Genomic DNA, 23,504 nt, shown 5'->3' on the forward strand with positions numbered 1-23,504 from the left:
GAAAAGGCTTATCTGGGGTGCAGAAACTTTTCAGGTATCTATCAAAACATTGTTCATTTTTGCTAGATTTTCAAATTTTGTGAAGTACAGGTTTTTAAAGTAAAACCTAATGATTTTTTTTTTTTTTTTAGGATTTCCTCAGTGTGTTTTTATGTCTCCTATTTCACTTCTGATTTGTTAATTTGGATATTTTCTCTCTGCCTTGGCCTGCAGCCCCAGAACCCAGAGACTGGATAAATCACAGAAGTAGGACAAAAGCAAACAGGGCTGAAGAAAAAATATGTTGATATAGTGATGCCTAAAGATATTCTGTGTACTCATAGATTGGTGCCTAGCCCAATCGTCATCAGAAAGGCTTAATCTAGAAACTGTTGGAAACAGAGGCAGGTGCCCACATCAAACATTAAGGGGACCTCTGGGAATCCTGATGAGGAGAGGGAGGAAGGATTGAGGTGGCCAGAGGGGTCAATAACATCATTTAAAAACAAAACAAAACAAACAAAAAACTAAAAACAAAATTTACAAAAAGCATGCAAAATCAATTAACTTGGTCTGTTATGAGCTCACAGAGTCTGAATCAACTACCAAAAAGACTGCAAGATACTGCCCTAGGCCCTCTGCATATTTGTGACAGTTGTATAGCTTGATATTCTTATGGGACACCTAACAGTGGAAGTGTGGGCTGTCTCTGACTTTTTTTCTGGCTTTAGGCCCAGGTACTCATACTTAATTGCTTTACCCAGCCTGCTTCTTAATACAAGAAAATCTTTACCTACAAAAATGAGCATGAAATTCTGAAGTCTCCTTTTTTCTCTCATCAGTTATTCTTTTAAGTTTATTTCAGTATTTTCCTAATTGAAATTTTTGTGTTGAAAAATTGGTAGGCCATGTTTTGTTGATATCCATGGGACGCCTGCCCTTTTCTGGATAGATTTGGACAAGTAGTGGACTGGGGTCGGGAGTGGATAGATGAGGAGGGGAAACTGCAGGCAGGATGTAAATACACACACATATCATTTAGAAAGATAATATATATTCTGCTTAAATAGAGTGGGAATCTAATATTGTGTAAAGAGTCTGGGTGTTGAAGGCTCTTCCTACTTGGAATTCTATTGTTTTTTTTTTTTGTTTTTTTGGTTTTTTTTTTTTTTTGTGTGTGTGTGTGTGTGTGTGTGGAATTCTATTGTTAACAGGAATTCCAAGTCATGCAGCCCATATCTTGGGTTCATCACCTGACCAGCATTTTTCATACTTTCAAGTAACTTCTAATGTCAGTCATAATTAGTGCATAAAATAGTCATTGCTGGGATACTCTATTAATTGGGTAGAGTGAAAATACAGTTGAACCAGGTAGCTTCTAGAAAATCAATTTTAGCTTATGCATATGGGATTGGCTATTCTTTCTTAATTATAACAAAACTTGACATGAATAAACAGAGTATTGTTTTCTCATCAATATATTTATGCATGATTTCATATTCTTTAATTTTCATGATTAAATACAACCAGAAAAATGCAAGAAACTTAGAGAGCACTTAAAATTGTTTTGCTTGCTTAGGTTTCCAAGAATGTTTTGGGAGAATATAGTTGGACAGTTGCTAAATGCTAAATTTGCAAGAGTCCAGCAGAAGAAGGTATATGAGTGTTACTATAGATATAACTTGGAACTCATTGTTGATATCTAGCAAAGCACAGCATCAATCACTTAGATACTCTGTTGCATATTTCCAGTGTCTTTCTTCTGTCTCTGTGTATCAGCAGCTATTTCTTAAAGTCAATGTCAGTGCTCTTTAAGAGTGAAATGTTGGAGACATCTTTCATATTACATAGGGAACCATACATAAATCAGGTTTCAAATGTTTATGATGTGAAAAGATCCACTTGCTTCCTTAAAATAACCTAAATATTTCAAGGTTTAATAGTTCATGTGTAATTGGCAATATAGAATATAAAATACTCATATTCATTTTAACCATGAATAAGAAGCACATGAGTAAAAGAGTATCATCAAAGACCTCTTTTGAATACACAAAGAGTAATCCTCACTGTGATTCAATTTACACCAATATGTAGACTATTAAATGTACTTGAAAGGAAGATCTTTAGGCAGAAGATAAAAATGGCTTTTGTACTCTTGCACAAACTTCTCTTTCTTTAACCACTTCAAAGATGCTCTCTTCCATTTTATCTTCATGAGTCTCAAAAAATAACTTTTACTTTTCTTGCCTACATTTGATTCTCCCATTCACTATTCAATCCCTTGCAACCTGGCTTCTGCTTTCAATCTTCAGCTAAAAGTGATCTCATGATGAAGGTCATCAAAACATTCTAATCCTAAAATTGAATAACTCCTAATACTTCATTTTATGCTAATCAAACCCTACTCCATGTCTTTTATTTCTCATTTTTTAGTTTTACATTTTGAAATTTATTACAATAATTGTCTTACTCATATCACAATTTACCTATTTTCTGCATTTAAACGACCCTGCACTTATTGACTTCCAAGCTTGCTATTTTGAATAACTCCTAATTTCTCTTAATTTCTGTCTACTTTCCAATCTTTGGAAACTAAATTATATTTCAATCACCATTCATATGCATTTACTAAATATTTTGTTCCCAAAGTAACTCCTATTATTGTCACTGAGCTGTTTAAAATTGATTCTTCTGCATCATTAGATATAACAGCTGAACTGAATTCCTACAGAATGGCTATGATCTCCATGTATGTACAAGGAAATGAGGGTGCCCCACTCACAACATATGCATCGTTACTTAATAAGCAAATATATATTTTGAAAATCTTTTGTCTTCTTAATTAATATGTAAATGGAGACTGTACTTTTGTGTCCCCAGAATTCCAGACCTGAATAATCACACAAAACTATATTAATTACAACACTGTTTGACCAGCGGCTCCGGTATACTCCTAGTTAGCTCTTACATCTTAAATTCACCCGTTTCTGTTATGCTATATGTTGCCATGCGGCCTTGATTTGCCTCATTTTCTAAATGTCTTTTTATCTTGGCAGCTGACTGGCATTTGCTTTACTCTGCCTATTCTCCCTCTATATCTCTGTTCAAATTTCCAAATATGGCTTTACTCTGTTAGTCATTGGCCAAAGCAGTTTCTTTATAATAATATGTAATAAAACATATTCATAACATAAGGAGGGGACTCCCACATCAACAATATTCCTCTTTTGGATGTATTTTTTAAAGTTTTTCCACCATATGTTCTAGACTTATTATCTTTCTATAAACAATTTGTGGTATTTTTGCTTTTTTCTTCCAGAAGACTTCAGAGAGATTGTCACAAAAATATCACCAAGATATTTAAGTAAATCATCAAATAATTTTCTGCATATTTATACTCATAAAATTAGCATATGTGGATAGCCATAATTCATTTCTTTATCTAAATTATACTTTACTTTTTAAAATTTTGCACAAAATAATATTTCTACCTTTTTAAATTTAATAGATTTTTTTAAAATAGATTTCTTATAATCAGATTTTTCACTTGTGTATCTGTGTCTTATGTGTAAGTACCCATGCATTCACATAAATTTGCTTATTTCTAGTTATTTGCATATCTAGAGTTATCAAACCAAATTACCTTTAATCTTATATGGCATTTTCAGAGATCCATTATTGGGAATTGTGATGTAATAGATGGCATTGTCATTAAAGTTCTGTATCAAAGAATTGATTTTTCTTACATGCTGGAAAAATCAAACACAATCACACATCACATATGTTTTTTCTCTCTCATCTCTTACACACTACATATAAAGCTTATTTTAATATTTGACACAAATGTGAGAAACAAAATCTTCCCTTTATCAAAATGTCAATCTTTCTATCTTTAACATTTCACTCATATCGTTAGCATTTTCAAAGAGTACGATCTGAAAATGAGCATTTTGCCTGTGTTCTCCTCTTAAGTAAATCCCAGTAACTTTCCTTTGGGCCTACCCAGATATGTTTCTCCACCTAAATGTTAAGCTGTATCACTCTATATTATAACACACATATTTGTGAGTACAGGGGACAATTGCTTCTTTTGTGATATTAATAACAGCATGCTAAAATTTAGAAATGTCAAATCTACTTATACATTTTCAATTAGGCAAATTAAAGTCATCATTTGAGATTCATTGCATTGTACATTTGAACAAACTGAAAAGAATTCCTTCAGCCCCTCATGAATTGTGTTTGCTTATGGGTAGATTCATGATATTCATGGAAAGTATGAATCCTAAGGCTTTGTTTGAGTTGCACATTCTTCCATCACCTTTACAGGGTTTGAAAGAGCTCTGAGACTCAGAAACCTGTTGCAATATGAGCACATGCAGTTTTCTTCATGTCTTCTATATATCTGACTTCAGGATTATAGACAAGCAGGAAGAGATACTCTCAGTATCAAAGAAAGTATAACAAATCTCAACTCGATCTTCTTGTTAAAATGTTTATTTTCCCTAAAAGATTTTATTACATTGATGAAGTAAGTGGGATACCCCAAACTTTCTTCAGCTAAAAGAAAAACAGTGACCACAAAGCTTCCTGTCCTTTAAATTCTCTTCTGTTTGTAACTGAGCACTGTACAGTGACTGTGTTGGGTGGACTTGCTCTTGTGCTCCTGTGTTTACACAATAGGGAAATAACTTTGTTTGACCTTTCTGATGAGGAAATTATTGAAAATTCCTGTCCTTTTATGTTGTTCTTTTTTTCTCCCTGCCTACTTCCCACTGACCTTTATTGAACAATTCTGAATTAAATTTATATTTCCTTTGGTCTCTGTGATATTTACTATTGAAATATCATTTGCTCTGTGGATCATTTTAAGAAGTTCCTTATGCACATAACATTACTATAAATGAGGCCAGATATTTCATGAAGTCTTTTTCCTCTCCTCATATTTATCCTTCGATCAACGCTTCAGTTTTACACACACACACACACACACACACACACACACACACACACACACACTAGATCAGAAAGCACTGCTTTATTGTAAAGATATTTTACTGAAAATATATTTGTTTTACTGAAAATAATCATCTTTAGTTATTTTAGTACATGACATAAAGAAAAAAAACTAACATGATTAAAAACCAAGTCAGTGATTAAAAGCTTATAAGTTAATATCTTCAAAAATTCTGCTGTTCAGTTTGGTGCACTTCAGGAGCCAATTTCCTCCTAAAATCATTGCAGGAACCATCACCCTGGGGAGTCTGCAGAGATCCCCACAACTCTAATTGTGTTAGGAATCGTTCTATTGACAGAGCCTACCCCACACCCAAATTGACTGTTAATAGAGAGCTATCTGTTAGTGGAACCCACCCCACATTCCAAACTATCTAGAGAACTAGGTGTGTCATCTCCTAGTTGTGACTTCCTGGCCTACAGTGACCCGACCGAAGGTAACCTCCTGGCTACATGACCAAAGTGAACCATGTGAACAATGTGAACCACAGGCCCCTGTGCCCACCCCCCAACTCCTTACCCTATATAAGCTGTACCCCATCTCTAATAAACGGATGCTCTGACAAACCTAGCATGGCCTCCTTCTTCTCTCTCAGCTCATATCTTCCAGATAGTGCCTCTCCGGGACCCTGGAATAACTGACTGCAGGGTGGGTTACAACCCCTAGACTGAGTAACCCGCCCACAAGCGGTTTACGGGTGCAATTTAAAACAATAATAAACAAATGAATTCATCATCATTACTAAAACCCTAAGTTTGAGACAGGCAAATAGAAGAGAGCTTGACTGAGGATTTTGAAATTCTGACCAATTTCTTTCCTAAAAAAATTTAATGTTTAGTACACTGTAGTCTTTATATGCTACCTGAAATCTATGGAAATAATGAAAAAATAACATAACTGAACCACAATGTGTCTAAAACAACAAGGCTTTTGAACCCAACCCTAAATGAAACAATAGGAAGGCAAATTTTGATTTCAGTCTTTGTACTCATGGAATCAATGAAAACTTAAAGATCTCTGGAGATGAAATTTAGGAATTATATTTAAAGAAGGGAGCAAATGGCATAAAAATGTGCTGTTATTAAAATAAAACAACTTTATATTTGGGGTTCATTGCTGTCACAGAGGTGATGGTCAGAACACTGATTAAGAAGGCCACATAGTCTATGTCAATTCTTACAAATAACTTAACTTGGGCATGTGGAAATCCATAAAGACCCAGAAAAAATTAGCAATAAATGATACTTCAGCAGAAAGAAAGAAAGCGGTGCATGTGTTCCTGATACTTTGCAAACTTTCTCCTCCTAGAATCCTCTGACATACTCTTAACAAATTATCAAGGACCCCTAAGATTTTATTAATGTGGACAACACATAACAAACTATAACATAAGACAAATTAAAGCTAAGAATTCTTTAGTTATGGACTCCATTACCAATGCATGAATCTATTAAAAAACTCCCACACCTACTGTTCAAGGAATATTAACTGGACCAAAGTATTAATGATCATTTTGACATTCTACTTCGTTTGTCATTTGCTTTAGGCATGTTTAGTTTTTCATTACTGCCCTTCTTTTCCTTTCTTCATCCACGTTTCTCAAAGTAAATAGTCTCTCTTCTGCTTTAAATCTTTTTTATTTTTTGTTAAAATCTATATTTCACGTATTAAACAAAGCATATGATATCTATGTTTTGTGGCATGAATTGTTTTACTTAAATAGTGACCCATCAATTTTCCAGAAAATAACATAGTTTGCTGTTAATGTTTATTTGTAGTCACTCTCTCCCATATGTTCTTTTTTCATTCATGTTTTGATAAGAACAAACATTTAAGTGATCAAAAATTTCAGTAATTTTGACAGTTTGTTTTCCAATCACCTCACTCAATTATAAGCCGTCTCAGATTTTAGGAATTATTTAGAGAGAAGATATCCAATGAGTCATGACTAAATTGCCTTTCAAGAACAGCTTTTTTTTTCCCCCTTGAATTTGTGAAGGAGGTAGTCTTACTGTGTCAAATCTTAAATCATTTCATGATGTCATTGAACAATGTTGAGAAGTGATGGCATGAATCTGTTTTGTAAAATTGCATAAACAATGCCTACACCACTACTCACAGTCAAACTATTGACAGAAGGCAAGGGCATGGTTTTGTGTGAGCAGCCATGCATTTTCACTGGTAATGAGACTAATTTCTTCATTGCTCAGTATCTGTGCTAACTCACACTTTTATACTCAGTAGAAATATAAGGAGTGGCTATAAACATATTAACATTTAGGATCCTCATTGGTAGACATTATCTGGAGACTGGGTCCCCAATAATGATGGTGATGTGTCACTGAAATATAGTGTAACGTGATCCTTTACCATGGCATTTATTCATGCTAAAACTCATGGATCCAGCAAATATATCTGAAGTTACAGATCACATTATGATTAAAAAATATAGTGCCATTTAACTCAGCAATAGCTCTGGAACTTAAGCATTATCAAAATATATAAATGCTATATACCAGAAATAATGTATAGACTTTAGTATTTTTTTTAGGATTTATTAATTTTTTTCAGGTGTTGTGTAGTAACCCCCAAGATCCAAGCCACCTGTTCTGAACAGTAGATCTTATCACAATAAAAGGTAGTAGTTTCCTTGTTTCCTTTACCAGTCGTAATTTCAAAAGAAATAATTCTTTCTGTGCATTTATAATATTGTACATGAAATACACTAGACTGGAAAATCAAGGGAAGTGTCAGTATTGTACTCTGTTTCACAAATAAAAATACGTTGTAGTATTAAACAAGCATTTCCTAATTACGTTTTAATTGAATGTATTATATATCATACATCTGAACCACATAGGAACATTTTAAAATAAGAATCTCTCATGAAACATAGTTTAAAATAAATATCTATCCTCTTATTTAACTTTGAGCATATTAAGTGTATATTTATGAATTTTCTGTTATAAGTATATTTCTAGCACAACTGCTTTATTTTCATAAATTTTGTTTATTATCTATTTTATTATTTTGTCTCAAAAATAATTCATTGTATATTTTACACTGAAGAATCATGCTGGTATTTTAGACTACCATGTCCGGGTTAAAAGAAGACTACATTACCATGCTATGATATATATATATATATATATATATCATATATATATATTCTTTTATCATCCACCTGTCTTCAGCAAGTGTTCTGCTGCTGTTCTTGTTATTTAAATGGTCTTTCTGAAGTGTGAAACTTCCCTTATATGATGCTAACTATAGTCTATGATAATGTAAAATTCATAGCATTTTTTGAAGTACAAAGTGAATTGCTAAAAGTCAGAAAAGAACTAATGCTTAACTTATATTATTAATTAATTTTCAGCATTATAAATTATTTTCTCATGTTAGCAATTTTAATCACGTATATTTTTCTGTTATATAAGTGATAAAAACCAATGTATAATATTCTTTATTTCAATAACATTTGAGGAATAGCTTCTCCTCTACTATAACATATTCTAACAAATTATTAAAAATCTATATTATTTTTGCTACTCTGACAGAGGACCTATGTTTTATTCCAAGGATATTTATGTGAATATCCAGCTGTTTACAATTTCCTAGATGCGGGTTCCTGGGGATCTAATGTCCTCTTTGGGTATATGTTGATACCAGGCAACTCATGTTACTCATACATACATGTAGGTACTAACAGCACACATAAAAGTCATATTTCACAGTGACTTAAAATATAATACCACGGAAGTTGCAGCTAAACACAATAATATCATAGCTAATAGTTTTAAGATGTTGACTTTGCTGAAATGTTCAAAAAGACAACTTCATTAAGAGATCTTAGTAAACATAGTACCGGTTAATACTATTTCTTATAGATAAAAGTTATATAATACACATGAATATTAATAAACAGTGGGGCTTTTATGAAGTTGGAAGTGGCAATAAACTCTTACAGAGACATGCTGCTTATGAAAAGAAAAAAACATAAAATCAAATAAACAAATGATCTTTTTTTATACTACCATTGATTCATCTTGAAATACATTTTGAATGATAATCAGGTTCTAACAGTTTTTGTGGAATGTTATTCTCTAAAAATTTATTCAACATGGACTATTCATATATTGTTTTAAATAGGTGTGTATTCAGATTACTATAAAATATGTTTTCTTTCATTTTTAGTAGTCTAGAGATTAGTCAAATTTCTTTTGATGAATCAGTTTTGCTAGGTGGTAAGTGTATCTTTCTGATGATTAAAAAACTTATATGTAAATAGATTAGCTTAGCAGCCTGGCAAATGCTAGGTTCTAACAATAGGCAGGAACATAGATGAGGAGACAGTGTATGTTGAGTGGGAAGAACATCTTGCCTCTCATCTGAGTATGTATAAGCAGAGTCTCCTTAACATACTTTCCTTTCTTTCTTTCTTTCTTTCTTTCTTTCTTTCTTTCTTTCTTTCTTTCTTTCTTTCTTTCTTTTCTTCTTTCTTTTCTTCTTTCTTTTTCTTCCTGCTTTCCATCTTTCCTTTTTTATTTATTTTGTTAATACAAATAAAAGCTGGTAGGTATCAAAGTGTGGGCAGCTCTTAGAGAAGTTGGAGAGGGTATAAACATGATCAGAATACACACTTCAAAATTCTCAAAAAAATAATTTAAAAAATGATGGAAATAAAAGGAGAAGTATCCCTGGGTCTTCATGTTGAGGGCCAAAAATACGCTGAGCTACAGTGAAGAACTAAACTATACAGATGCCTTCAGGCTCAGGACAGGAGTACAAAGTTAGCTAAGGGAAAATATTTTTTCTTTATAGGGGAAAACCAAAAATAAAAAGGCAAAAAAAGTTGGATCTGAAAATTTTGAGGATATGAGATATAAATGTTATTAAACACAAATCCTGAATTTGGATTCTCACAAGTAGGTCTTCAGAGTATACTTACTATGGGAGCATGTTTAATTATTTTAGAGGAAAAATGGCGAAGTAAATTTTGTTATCAAAGAAGGGTGAAAACTCAAACCAAAAGTATGATTTATTTTCTTTGATTTGGCAGTGCTGGACTGAATGAAGATCTTACTAACTGCTCTGTCAACACTTTACCACTGAAAATTCCCAGAGCAAGACTGATTTCAGGCAAATTCCCAAAGTCTATTGATTCAAGGGCTCTGAGAAAGAGCAAATAACTATTATCTCTGATTTTACCATCTTTCATCTAGACTGGATTTTTACTTTCTACCACAAGTGATTCCTCAAATCAAGGAATGCCTAAGAGAATCTAAATATTCATGCAATAACTGTTCATGAAAATGAATTCTTGAATTTGAAATAGAATATGGGGTGGTGTATGGGGGTTGAAGTCTCTAAATATGCATACATGCATATATATATATATATATATATATATACATACATATATATATGAGAGACAGAGAAGGAGAGAGAGAGAGAGAGAGAGAGAGAGAGAGAGAGAGAGAGAGAGAGAGAGAGAGAGAATAAATTCCTAGAGAAATTGAAGTCTTTAAAGTCCAAGAAACTGCATTTGTTCAGGGAATTCTTCAAACCTGTTTGTGAGAGGATGATAGAATGACAGGGAGGCAGGAGGGACAGAATCAGTGACATGTGGTTCAATGCATGCGAGTAAACCACGCTGACTCTCCCTTCAATGCTAATGACTGAGTTCCATCAGTATTGCAAAACTGTTGCCCTCTACTCCAAGAAGGAAGGGAAATTTCTGGCAGAATTTGAGCCAGAGCAATGTAATCATACCAATTCTTTTTGTAAGTAGTCATTGTGAGCTTACAACATAATTATTTTCAGTTTCTTTTCTCCCTCTAAACTCTCTCATTTATTCTCTTTGATGGAAGTAACCTACATATTGTTACAACAGCAAACACAAAGAGGTAGTTGGAAACTTTTAGAATTTTTTTTATTTCAACTGTACTTTATATCTTGAACTAAAGCAGAAACCATGGATATAATGAAAACTATTAAATTGATGTTCATTTTCGATATAAAGAAGATAAATAAACATATAGATATGCAAGATATCAGAGAAAATGATAAGCAGTTCTCTACTGACTTTTAGTTGAACAAATAAAGAAATGCTCTTTCCAAAACCTAATTTCATTACCAAGTGTCGTTTCCTTCAGTGTGGAGCATGCAGAAAGATCAATGTTTATTATTTACTTATTCTAGAAATATCTAGTAGATATTCAACAAGAAATGCCAAATAGACATTTAGGATTGTTTTCAGCACTACAGAGGCAGTTTTAACTTGTAACTTCAGGCTGGAATAACTCAGAACAGCTGTGTGAAGTGTTGAGCATGACAAGTATCACACACATATTAAATAAATTAAAAATTAAGGACAATACTTTAGCTCTACAAATAAGGATGAAAAATAAGTTTTAATGGCATGACAAAAATTTGCACAATGATTAAAATAGATTTTGCAGTTTTGTGAAACTATGAGTTAAATGGTGAAATCATTCATTGTTAATCTCGGCAAGTCAGAACGATCATTGTATCAATGTAATACACACAGTTGCTGGGGAATGTAAGGTATTCAAACATGGCACACAGACCATAGTGATTAGTTCATCAAGTTAGATGCTAGTGATGTTCAAATAGCATACAGATCATAGACATGTGATGGAGTATAAATTAGACTGGAGAGTAGGTAAAACCAGAATCTAGGTTAATTCTGAAAAAAAATTAAAGAAAGCAAAAGTACAAAAACTTATGAATTGATAAAACCCCAAGTTGAGATCATTATTAATTTCATATAAATCTCATATAAATGTATTGAATAAGTGTCTGAATAGAATGCTGAGGGGGAAATGCACAGGAAATGACTCTCAATGGTTTCATATGTCCCTTTTTCTTGGAAACAAAGCCTCCTAACCATGGTGTCAGTGGCATGGCACACAGTATAGAAGGTTGCAAGTACAAAGTTTTGCTACCCAGAGTTGATATGCATTTGTGCCATAAAAGTGCATTGCCAAAAATTAATAAAAGTTATAACCATGTGTGAATTATAACCCAATGTTTTCTTAAAAAGAGTAATTGAATTGTGTTTACATAAACACCAGACAAAAACAATTGAATGTAAAGAATGCACTTTAGGCTGCATTTCAAAGATATGTATAAGCACAGTAATGATTAGAAGTAGTGTAAAACACAATACCAAAAATGCTGAAAGAGTTACTTTCCAAAAAGAGTTATTGTCCAAGCAGCAGAATTTCTCCATCATATCACAATTTGAGGAAATAAATATTATCTGCAAGACTGCATGTATTAACCTGCAGGTATCCCTTACTTAAAAGGAATTTTACGTTTTAAGGTACAGAGAAAAATCCGGGAAATTTTTAAATCATGCAATACAGAAAAAGAATATTGCGATCTAAGGAGCTAACTTTAAATGCTGCCTGTGTACTGTAAACAGGTTATTTGAGGATTATTCTAAGATGATTTGGGAAGGAGAATAAAAATAAAATTGTCACTTTTGATAATGAATATGATAAAAAAAGTACCAATTATAGAAAAAATAAATAAAATTTCAAATATTGCTGGTTTTCTATACAAATTTGTACTTTTATATTTCAAGTCATTATTGGAAAATAAAACAACTTTTTACGTTAGAGAACACAATATTGATTTTAAACAACCTGAAATGGAGAATTTGGTGACAGTTTCTGGTTTATTTAAAGAGCATGACAGTGAAGTTACCCTCATTTGGGCTGTGATAAATGATCTTGGTTGTGAAGAGAAATATCATAATAATATATACTATAAAATATAGTATAAAATGCCTTGTTTCACTTTCAAGGTTTTATGGGATTTGCTATAACCTATGATTAGTGTTGGTGGGAAATTCACATTAAATCAGTAGAGAAAAGATGTGTAATGACCTAAATATTTTAGGATTTTTTTTACTTTTGTCTCACAAGGAATTGAAACAATGTGGAATTATTTGTAAGAAATACAGAAAGGCATAAGAACTATGAAAATGTCAATTATGACTTCATTAATAATTGCTAAAATGAGACTTCATTATTGACAAGTATCTCACCTTTAGTTCAAAAAGCACTTCATCCTAAGAACTTATTTTCCTGTCCCTATTTTTATTATCTTGTTATTTAATGTCAAATGTGCTAACAATAGTAACCTTTATATCTAAACTTAAGCAATAGAGTACAAAATGGAAATGTGACTCAGAACTGATGAAAAATCACCAGTCAAGAACAAAGAAAGGCGTTTGGTAAGTTCATTTGAAGGGGTTGTGAATGATTGTGTTTGTACCAGGGACAGTTGAATAATGCTAAATTGAGTTGAAGTTTATTTATAGCTAAAAATTGTTTGTACAGATTGCAGATGGTAAGATGTAACCCTTGACAGCATTCCGCTCTGTTAATTATGTAAGGTGGAGAATCTTTTTCCAGAATTTCAATCAACTTAATTTTCTTCACTAAAATAATTCGCTAAAGAAGCAGAAAGTGTGTTTGTGTTTGTGTGTGTGTGTGTGTGTGTGTGTGTGATTTCAAAAGTAAATATAAATAATAATTTGACAAAGCACAATTATCACTGAAGGCTCCCACCCATTGAAGCACATGCACCCTGTGGGTTCCCTGACTTACCACTGGACTTTTCCACCTGCCATACCTTTCTTCCAACTTCGTAGACTCCTGGTATAGGTGCGTAGGTCCATAACTTCTCAGTCATCTGAGGTCTGCCTTCATTGTTGGAATCGCAGCGTTGTAGCCATTGAAAGACTAACATGGCTCCTACTTTAGAAAGCTTTAGAAAACCAGGCTCAATGTAAAAATGTTTGTAGAATTCAGAATTCTATTACAAAAGATTCATTAAAAAATGTGTGTATTATGACAATTAAGAAATCTTTCGTCTGATACAGGGGCAGGCCAGTTCAGGCACCCTCTCCACTATTGCTTAGGGTCTTAGCTGGTGTACTCCTTGTGGATTTTTTTTGAATTTCCACAGAGCCAGGTATCTTGCTAGGCCTGTAATGGCTCCCTCAATCAAGATATCTCTTTCCTTGCTCTCCCTCTCTGTCCTTTTCCAATCTTGGTCATCTTGTTCCCTTCTGTTCCTCTCCCTCCTTCCCTTCTCTCCCCTTTTCTGCTCTCCCTTTTGCCCTGCCCCACTGAGAGATTCAGAGCTAGCACTGTGCTGAGCTCCCAGATACCAGTTGAAGAGAGGGAGAAGAGATAATATGAGCAAAAACGGGTCAAGACCATGGTGGTGATACCCAGAGAAATAGCTGGAAGTAGTGGGAATTCACTAGGATATCCAGCATAAGACCAAACTAGGCCCAATGTGGGTAACAGTTGTGTGCCTGGGGCAGTCTGTGGGGCCACTACCAGTGGGACCAGGATTTGTCCCTAATGCTTGAGCCGGCTTTTTATAGCCTATTCTCTTTAGAAGGATACCTTGTCAACCTAGATATGAAGGTCGGGGGTTTGGTTGGTGGGGAGAGTGGGAAGGGAGGGTGAGGGAACTGGATTGTTATGTAAAATGAGAAGAAATTGTTTTTAAAAAAAATCAATAAATAGGGAAGTGTAGGCAAACCAAAATATTTGTTTAGGAACTTGGGGTTCAACAGCACATCTACAATTATGAATTTCATAGGTAGAGACAGTCTGAACTGAAGGGAAATACATGAAGATCAGTGTTATTATAAAATTAAAAACAGAGAAAATAAAACTGGTGACAAATAATTAGAAAAGTTTATACCAAGTGCTTTCAAGTTCATCAGACTCTGCTAAAGTCTACAGCTCTGTATTTATCAGGTTTATGTCAATATTTCCTAAAGCATATTGCTAAAATCTTATACAAAAAAATTATCTTCCTATTTTTCTATGCTCAGATTATAGCTCAGTGTTCTGGACACTGAAGGTTTGCAATAGATATTATTCTGAGTAATTATTGGAAAACCCAAAATGTAGCTTGCTCTTGTTTTCATAACCTGATTTACCTTTTTGCTCCTATATTCTGTGAAGCTTGTTTTTGAAAAGCATGTAATTTGTACTTTGTTTGATTTTAAATAGGCAAGAATTTTTTTATGTTAGATGAGGAACACTGTTTCATATTATAACTATTTTCTGAAAATTTCCTTCATATTCAAAACCACTAATTGCCTTTGTCATGAATGAACATAACCATTGTTCACTTTTTCCTCTTTAAAAAGTTCTTTTCAATCATCATAATATTTTTACAATATAAATTTTATATATTCTAAATAATCGTAGATAATCAACCTTGAATATATTTCTTATAGATGCAATTGATATTTGCATGAGTTACTAATTTTTCAACTGAAATTATTAAGGAATACTTTTAAGTTTTTTCCAAATAACATCTATCAAGGTTATAAGCAATAAAAATAATCTGAATTATTTCATTAGAGTTCATATTTATTATGCAGATTTGTTTATAGTTATTTTTCTAAAGCATATTATGGGTATGTTAGCTTAGGGGTAGAAACAAGTAAGGTTCATCTCATATTGCCACTTACTTAGATAATGAGTAAAAATTTCAGTTATTTGGAATAAATAGCCAGTGTACAATTAGAAAATGTAAGAGAGAAATTTGCTTCTAATTTTTCAGTTAGATTGCAACTGAAATTATGTGAGTCCCTGGACTCTGATTGTAAAAATAGTTATGAGCAATAAGCAGAATCTTCAAGGAGAATAATTTTTATAACAGTAGACTAAGCATGCTAGTCATCAACACTATCACAAGACTAGTTCACAACACTGCAAAAGGATTCATTAATGCCAGTTTTTACAGTTTTATTTTCTACTCTACTACATCTTCGCAATCACTCAGTCATAAAACTCATGGGCTAAATATGTTTGCATTTATGATTTTCTCTTCAATTCAGGTGTTCTCCTATTAGCAAATGTTTTGTGAATGACAAGAAATAATGCATAGAGATTTTAAATGATTCATGTTGTCTATATAACATCAACATAAATTCATTACATTGTGTGGTGCATTATATCAAAAACAAGAATCGTGTGTGTTTGCAAATTACTATTTTGCTTGTAAAACTTATTGAAAATCTGTAAAATTGAAAATTTCAGTCTATAAAATAAAGTTTGCTGTACATTTTAGTGGTCGAAAAGATGATCATGATTATCAACCGTCATGGCCTGCAACACCCGTCATAAAGAAGTGGTTCATGATATTCCTTTTTGTTTGTGACAATGCTAATGTCAGCAAACTGTATTTTACATTACAGTTTAGGAGCCTGGTATAGCTCATGTTTCCTGTCAGTCAGAATTGCCTCAAAACCCAAGTAGAAATGTGATAACATTGCTTAGTTTTAAGTAAACGCCTTTATGATGCTTACTGTAGTATGTTTATGTGACTATGCTGTCAAACTCCTGCCTATTTTCTTAGACCAGTGCCACTGGCAGCCTGAGGCAGAGGCTCTCTTTCCTCAGAGCATTTTGGTTAACGGAAAAAAACTCATTTATGTTCAAACTGCTGATAATAATTGACTACTGAACACGTCTATGTGGTCAAAGTATTGAGAATAATTGAGCTGATGCTATATCAACCTTTGTTCAAGCACCACAGAAGGCTTTATTACCAACGATTTCATTTTATGGATTGATAAGACAAAGAATAGGTTAGGCATTTGCCCATTAGACTCCAGAATTCCTCCCATACTCTCATCTTGAGCTCCACAACTCTTGAATATGTCAGTCATGTGGAACATAGGTGTTATGCACATTTAGGTCACCTTTGATCTTTACTTCCCAGATTCTTCTGTTGACAGGTGCATCATCTCTTGGCTACACCCAGACTTTCCTTATAGGTTTGGATTTCAGTGAAATTGTCAGCAAGCATAGAAATATTACTTTTATTTGACTCTAGTTAAATTTAGAATCAGTGCCCCTAGATTCAAATTAATGAGTTATTAATGCAATGTATTTCCCTGTTTTCTCTCATGTACTCTCAATAATGAATCAAACTGAATCACAGGATCCCTATATCAATTCTAATTTAAAATTTGGACTTTTTTTGAAGTTCAAGGTATTTTTTTTATTTATCTTTTATCTTAGAGAAAACAGTTTCTAAATGACAGATATAAACTGGGTTATTGTAAAACCCTTCAATTCATTACAGTGCGTTAGCTATGTATTTTTGCTGCGATCATAAGAGTTTCAGTTACTTTAAGAAAATCTAGCATAAATTAGAAACTAAAAACAAATGGACTTTGCTGAGACATGCCTTCTTGAATCCGAAGATATCTTCTAGCCACTACTTAGCTCTTATCTGGGTCTTTGATTTATCTTCCATGCATTCTACCATTTGTATAAAGCTGAGAGATTGATTTAAGTATTAAATTTCTGAAGGAGATTGAAGTAGCTCATCATTTTTCTTCTGCTTAAAAGCCTTAGATCTACATTAAGATCACTTTCCATCTCTCCTGGCCTTTTAAATTCTGTTCTTAGGTGCAAGCAATGAATTACCTGACAGAGGACAATTTCACTCGTACTGCAAACTTCCACTGCATGATAAAAAGGGTTTTATGCAGTTTGGGGGCAGTCCATAATGGTTCCTGGCAGGTGATTGTAACAGAAAGGGCCCAGACAGCACCTTCATTTTACAGATCACACAGAACAGCTACTAAACTGTGGAAGAAGGTGACGTGAAGGAGGAGAAGTCTAACTCACTTCACTGTCGAGGTACATGGCTTACATTTACCTTTCCACTCTTGAACAGATGTGCAGCATGCTAAAAAAAAAAAAAAATCAAAAACACCTTAACTTTCTAAGTAGAAAAAATCGTTCTGAGGAATCATTTAAACCTAGGAAGAAATGTGCCATACCAGTAATATTCATCCTATAAAAATGGTTCAACACGATCTTCAAATATAGGACAATAGAGTAAAGAAGGCGGAGGAGGGACCACATTGATTCTATAAATATGAAATATTTAAAACATGTAAATCAATGAAAAATAAAATAGATTATTAAATAGCAAGGATAAAAGAAAAGGAACAGGAGAAAGGCAAAAATCAACATAAGCAATATCTCTGAAAGAGATGAAAAATATTTCCAAATTAAGTAATGAAGTGGTTAAATAGTTTTGTGAATGAAGAAAGAAAACTCATTGGCCATTTAGACGGACTAACTATAAAGAGTACTTATAGTGCTGAAGAATTATAACATATACTATTTTGAAGTATATGTTATTAAAACAGCTTGGCAAAAGAATAGGGAAATTTTACTAAATTCAAGGAAGTCTGATTTTCATAAGGACACATTCTAAGCTTTATTTTCAACATTTAAAGGTCTCTGAAATCTAGAAGGTCATGGGGAATATTCACTATATAAGCAAGTCATAAATCTCTACATAATGTTAAGATGTTTGTCTTCTTGGTATTCGTAAGATTTTTAAACTGCAATTTCACTAAATTATTTTCCTCTAAGTACCAAATAATTAGATTCACAGGCTCACTAATAATCTAGTTATCCATGGACTAAAGCAAATTGGGGTTAGCATTTTACTATGTTATTGTACTCCCAAGTTGTCTTCTTTTTTGTACAGATTCTTCCATAGTTGAGTACAAATTTATATACTAAGAAAAATTAAACATGTTTGCTCATTCTTGGAGTATCATTCTCTCTAAATCTGACTCTCTGTCTGTATCTATGTCTCTGTCAGTCTCTCTCTCTCATGTGTATACTCTTTTCTCTGCTCTTCCCACTTCCTTCTCTCTCCTCTTTCCCTCATCTCAACTCCTTTCTTTTCTCCTCCCCTTTCCTTTTCTTAGATATTCAGATATGACCCATTAAAACTGCTTTTATTAAATAAAACCATTAAGTCTGAATGCACTATGGTTAAGCACATTGCTTATGACCTCTTCAAATTTTCACCTTTTTAAAACTATGCACACATGTAAACATAGTTGAAAAGCTCAGTAAAATTTGGCAATTTAAGACACTGGCCAAAAAAGCAATATGTTACTCATAGAAATAATTTACATAAAATTCTGTAGGAAAAATGCTTAAAGCATAGAACCTCACTTTCTGCACATACATTATACATAAAAGTTGAATATGGACACCAACCCAGCCACAGTTTGTCCTGCCTGTAGGAGGTACAGGAGTAAGTGTGGAACAGAGACTGTGGGGTTGCAGAACAAATGACTGGTTCAACCTCAGATCCATACCACAACAGAGACTGCATCCTTGACACTACCTGGATTGCAAGGAAAAGAAGGCTGGGTGACCCAGAAACCTGGGACAAAACCAAACACGACTGGATAAAAAAAAATCCATGCAATGATGACTAATGATTTTCTGCTATATTCAGATTGTTGCCTAACCCAGCAAAAATGCTGCTTTCTGAATAGAAACAGAGGAGGAATAGATGGGAGAAAGACAGAGAGGAGGTGATGGGGAAAGACTGGGAGGAGAGGGGGGATGTAAAATAAATAAATATATGATAAGCAAATGAATGAATAAAAGTGGAATGTGAAAATATGCTTTCTATTATTATTCACAGTTACTTATTTTTGCCTGTTAACCTCTTTTTTTATAGTTGTAAAGTAGAATATACTTTAGCATTGTGAACTAATTATGCTAAAAGGGAAAAGCTGAAGGAAATATACAAGGTTCAGAAATACCAAAAAATAAGATATTTTGTAAATTTAATGTAGTGAATTGCTTAGGAACACTAATTTCTTTCAAACCTATGACTCATCAGTCAAGTACAAAAATAAAAAAAAAAAACTTTGGTGTGAAAATAAGATAACTAGTTCCCAAATCAAGTGTATACTAAGTGAATATTAGTGAAATAAAAAAATAATCTTATTAAAAAGAATCAGCACATGTAAATTTTGAAGTATTATACAACTCTTCATCAGAAATTCACATATCAACGTATATAAAAAAGAAACAAAAATAGCAAATATCAATGAAATGGATCATTACCTATCAATTGTTTACTATTTTGTAATATATTTATCAGAAAAATGGCATTTTAAAACTTGTACGTATACAAAATATGATCAAGTACAGCTATAAGTCCAGTACTTGGAAGGCTGAGGCAGGAAGGGGACATCATGGACATCACAAAAACACTTTTATTTTTTCATAAAGAAAGAGTAAGCTCATACTTAAATAATTTAGTCATGTAATGTGCATTATATTATTAAAATCTTAAATACCCTCAGTGTGTTTGAAATTCAAAGGTTACATCATTATAGAAAGCTGAAGGATACCATAAATGTTACATATTAGCTCAGTAGGTAAAATAAATCTACTGTTGGTGAAATGATGCTATAAAATTCGTTGGGTCCAGAATTTATTTTGAAAGAGGCAATATTTTTGGGAATTTGTTGCACATTCATTAAATACACTTGAATTATTATTAAGAGAGTGGATCATCAAAGTTGACATCAGGAAACAAATGGCATAATGTTTAAAACAATATATTTCTACTTTAATTTTTGAAAATCATGCTATATGTATATATACACCTATCTAAAATAATTGTTTTGATCTATCTTAATACTATTTGAACATGGTGAGTAACTTTATTCAAGTGGTTTTACCCAAACTTTTTCTAGATATCCAAAACCTTATCCCACAGACAACCATATTGCTGAAGATAACATAACTTGCTTGAAACAAAGAGAAATAGTATTGGTGCCCAGCTAGGAGCTTCACCTCTCTCATAACATACGTGATGGAGGAACTTTGAACACTACTGCAGGAGAAATTTTATCAAAAAGAAAATGGTGGGTATGCATTTTGAGAGTATTTAAAAAGAGTTAGGGAAAAAGAAGGATATGATCAAAACATATGCTAAAGATAACTTTTAGAAGGACTTTACCATGAATAAATTATGTATCAAATATACTATGCTTTTCTCTAATTATTTTTAGAAATTTAATGCTATTATCACCATATCATCATATCTTTAAAAACTAGTAAAATATATTTCTACTTAACAAGTTCAATTTCTTTCTGTTTATATATAATCACTAAGAAATTTACTGTAAGATCCCATTTTAATGTGTTTTTATTTTGAAGCTGTTCCAGATAAGAGGATTCCAGTGAATTTTAGATGGTAAGATAAAAATTAGATATAAGAGATTTTTTCACTTATGACAGGAACTTAAATAAAACTCAAATAACCAGGAACTCAAATATTTATGAATCTTCTGTAAAATTCTTTGAAAATTTTGATGTGGTTAAATATAATGTTTCAGAATGCCAGTTTATTGCTCTGATGTGAAAATGGAGATATTGATTCACTTTAGATTTAGTGTAATGGGGTACTATGATTAAATGTTTGCTAAATAAACAGGCTAAAGATTCATTTACTGGGCAACAATGGCATGCATATTCTCTACATATCAGTTTATTGATTATCATAAAATGAATGTCATAAGAATTGGGAATGGAAGGGATAAAGGGAAAGAGGAAGAGGTAGATTTGCATTTTCCTGTTCCAGTAAGTCATAGCAGTCTAATGGAACACACTAAAATACAGTGTTTATCTTCTTCAATTTAACTTGTGCAGTATAGTCATGATCTCTTGTAGGAGACTATTCGTTTGTTTCTTGGCTTCCCAGACCTGATTAATAATCACACAGAAAATTTATTAATTATAATACTGTTTGGCCAATAGCATATATATGTATATATATATATTATATGTGTATATATTATATATGTATGTATATATATATAATACTGAATTAACCAATTTCTATTAATCTGTTTGTCTCCATGAGTCTGTGACCTCCCAGGTAAGGTTCTGGTGTCTTTCTCCTTCCACTGCTAAGCAGCATCTCCCTGACTCCACTCTCTTATCTCCTATCGGTCTGCTTGTAACTCCTGCCTTGCTCTATTCTGCGCTTCCATAGGCCCAAAGCAACTTCTTTATTAACCAATGGTAATAAAACATATCACAGCATACAGAGGGAAATCCCACATCAATGATCTATACTTTGATCAGAGGAATTTTGAAAGTAGGACAGATACTTCCTTCTCCCTAATGATGGGAATAAATTGTTGGTCAAACTATCCCGAATCATGTATAGTAAACACACACAGGTCACTCATGCTCTTCTCTGTGCATGGTTCTTTCAAGGGTTTGCCTTGGATTTGTTTCCTCTAAAGTGGATGCAGACTTTTATGTTTCTACAATTAAAAGGTATCCCCTTTGCCTCTTCAAAGGTGACAACTGACAATCACGTTGGAAAATATTTCTAATACATTTGTTTGTCTAATTTAATTACAATAAAATATTATTTCTTCCCCTTTTCTTCTATTATCTTGTTCTTATTAGTGATAGTATATAAAATACAGCATTGTTGGTGAAACCAATATATTTATAAATAGGCCTTGTTTTCCTGTCACCTTAAGGAATATGAAGTATATAGAAAATAAAGGAATTCCTACATTTCAAAAGAAAAAAATCTATCAACCTATGTGAACACTGGACTAAAGAATTAACAAATTAGCAACAAAAAGAGATGTTATCTATCTGGTTATAGATAGGTGACTAGCTTCTAGTTACTGGGTGGTAGAAATGGATAAAAGTGAAATTTAATCTTTTGAAAAGATAAATTAAAAGTTAATAAATTCTAGATCTCTCCTTTATAGCATCGTGATTATAGAAAATAATACTGTTTTGCTCTTAAAATTTTAAGAAACTATTTTTTGCTTTCTGTGATAGTATTTCTTTCATTTTTAAAAGAGAAAACTGTTATTAATTTATGTTACATGAGAGAATATATTAGATAATGATAATATATACATATATAAACTTGATACAATTTTGTTCTTAAATATAATTTTGAAAATAAACAACATATTGGAGCATTATTTTAATAACTACCATCTATATGACAATGTCAAGTTCAGTACTATAAACATCCATATTTTATTAGATGTTATTCACATAAACATGTTAAGAAATAGTTTGTATCTGTTTAAATAAATATTTAAATTCATCTTTAATAAAGGTTAAATATTTATCAAATTTTATTATTTTCATTTAATAAAGAATTTATTGTAGATTATGTGTTTTCAAAAATTATGTGGTTTCCCAATTTTACATTTATTTTACATGCAAATTTTGTGGTAGTAGCAACCACAACATTGTTCATTTATTAGAATGTATACTATAGTAATGATTTTCTTGATGGGCATGGCCTAGAGAACGATGGAAGGATGCAGTTAAACCTGGCAAATGAATGCTAGAAAGACAGAACTTGCCATGTTTGAAAAAGTCATAACCTCATTGACTGAGTACACAGTTATTAACTGTGCTAACTACACTAGTAGAGCAATGTATTATTTCTGTTTGTGTGACATTACACTGAAAATAAAAAGATCATAACCTGTAAATAATAATTTTCCACATATTTTTCATATGTGTGAACTTAATAAATGCTATATCATTTCATTTACTCTGGTCAGTAAGATTTTGATTTCTTACTGTTTTTTTTT

This window comes from Microtus pennsylvanicus, chromosome 15, assembly GCF_037038515.1.
Source record: "Microtus pennsylvanicus isolate mMicPen1 chromosome 15, mMicPen1.hap1, whole genome shotgun sequence".
Lineage (NCBI taxonomy): Eukaryota > Metazoa > Chordata > Mammalia > Rodentia > Cricetidae > Microtus > Microtus pennsylvanicus.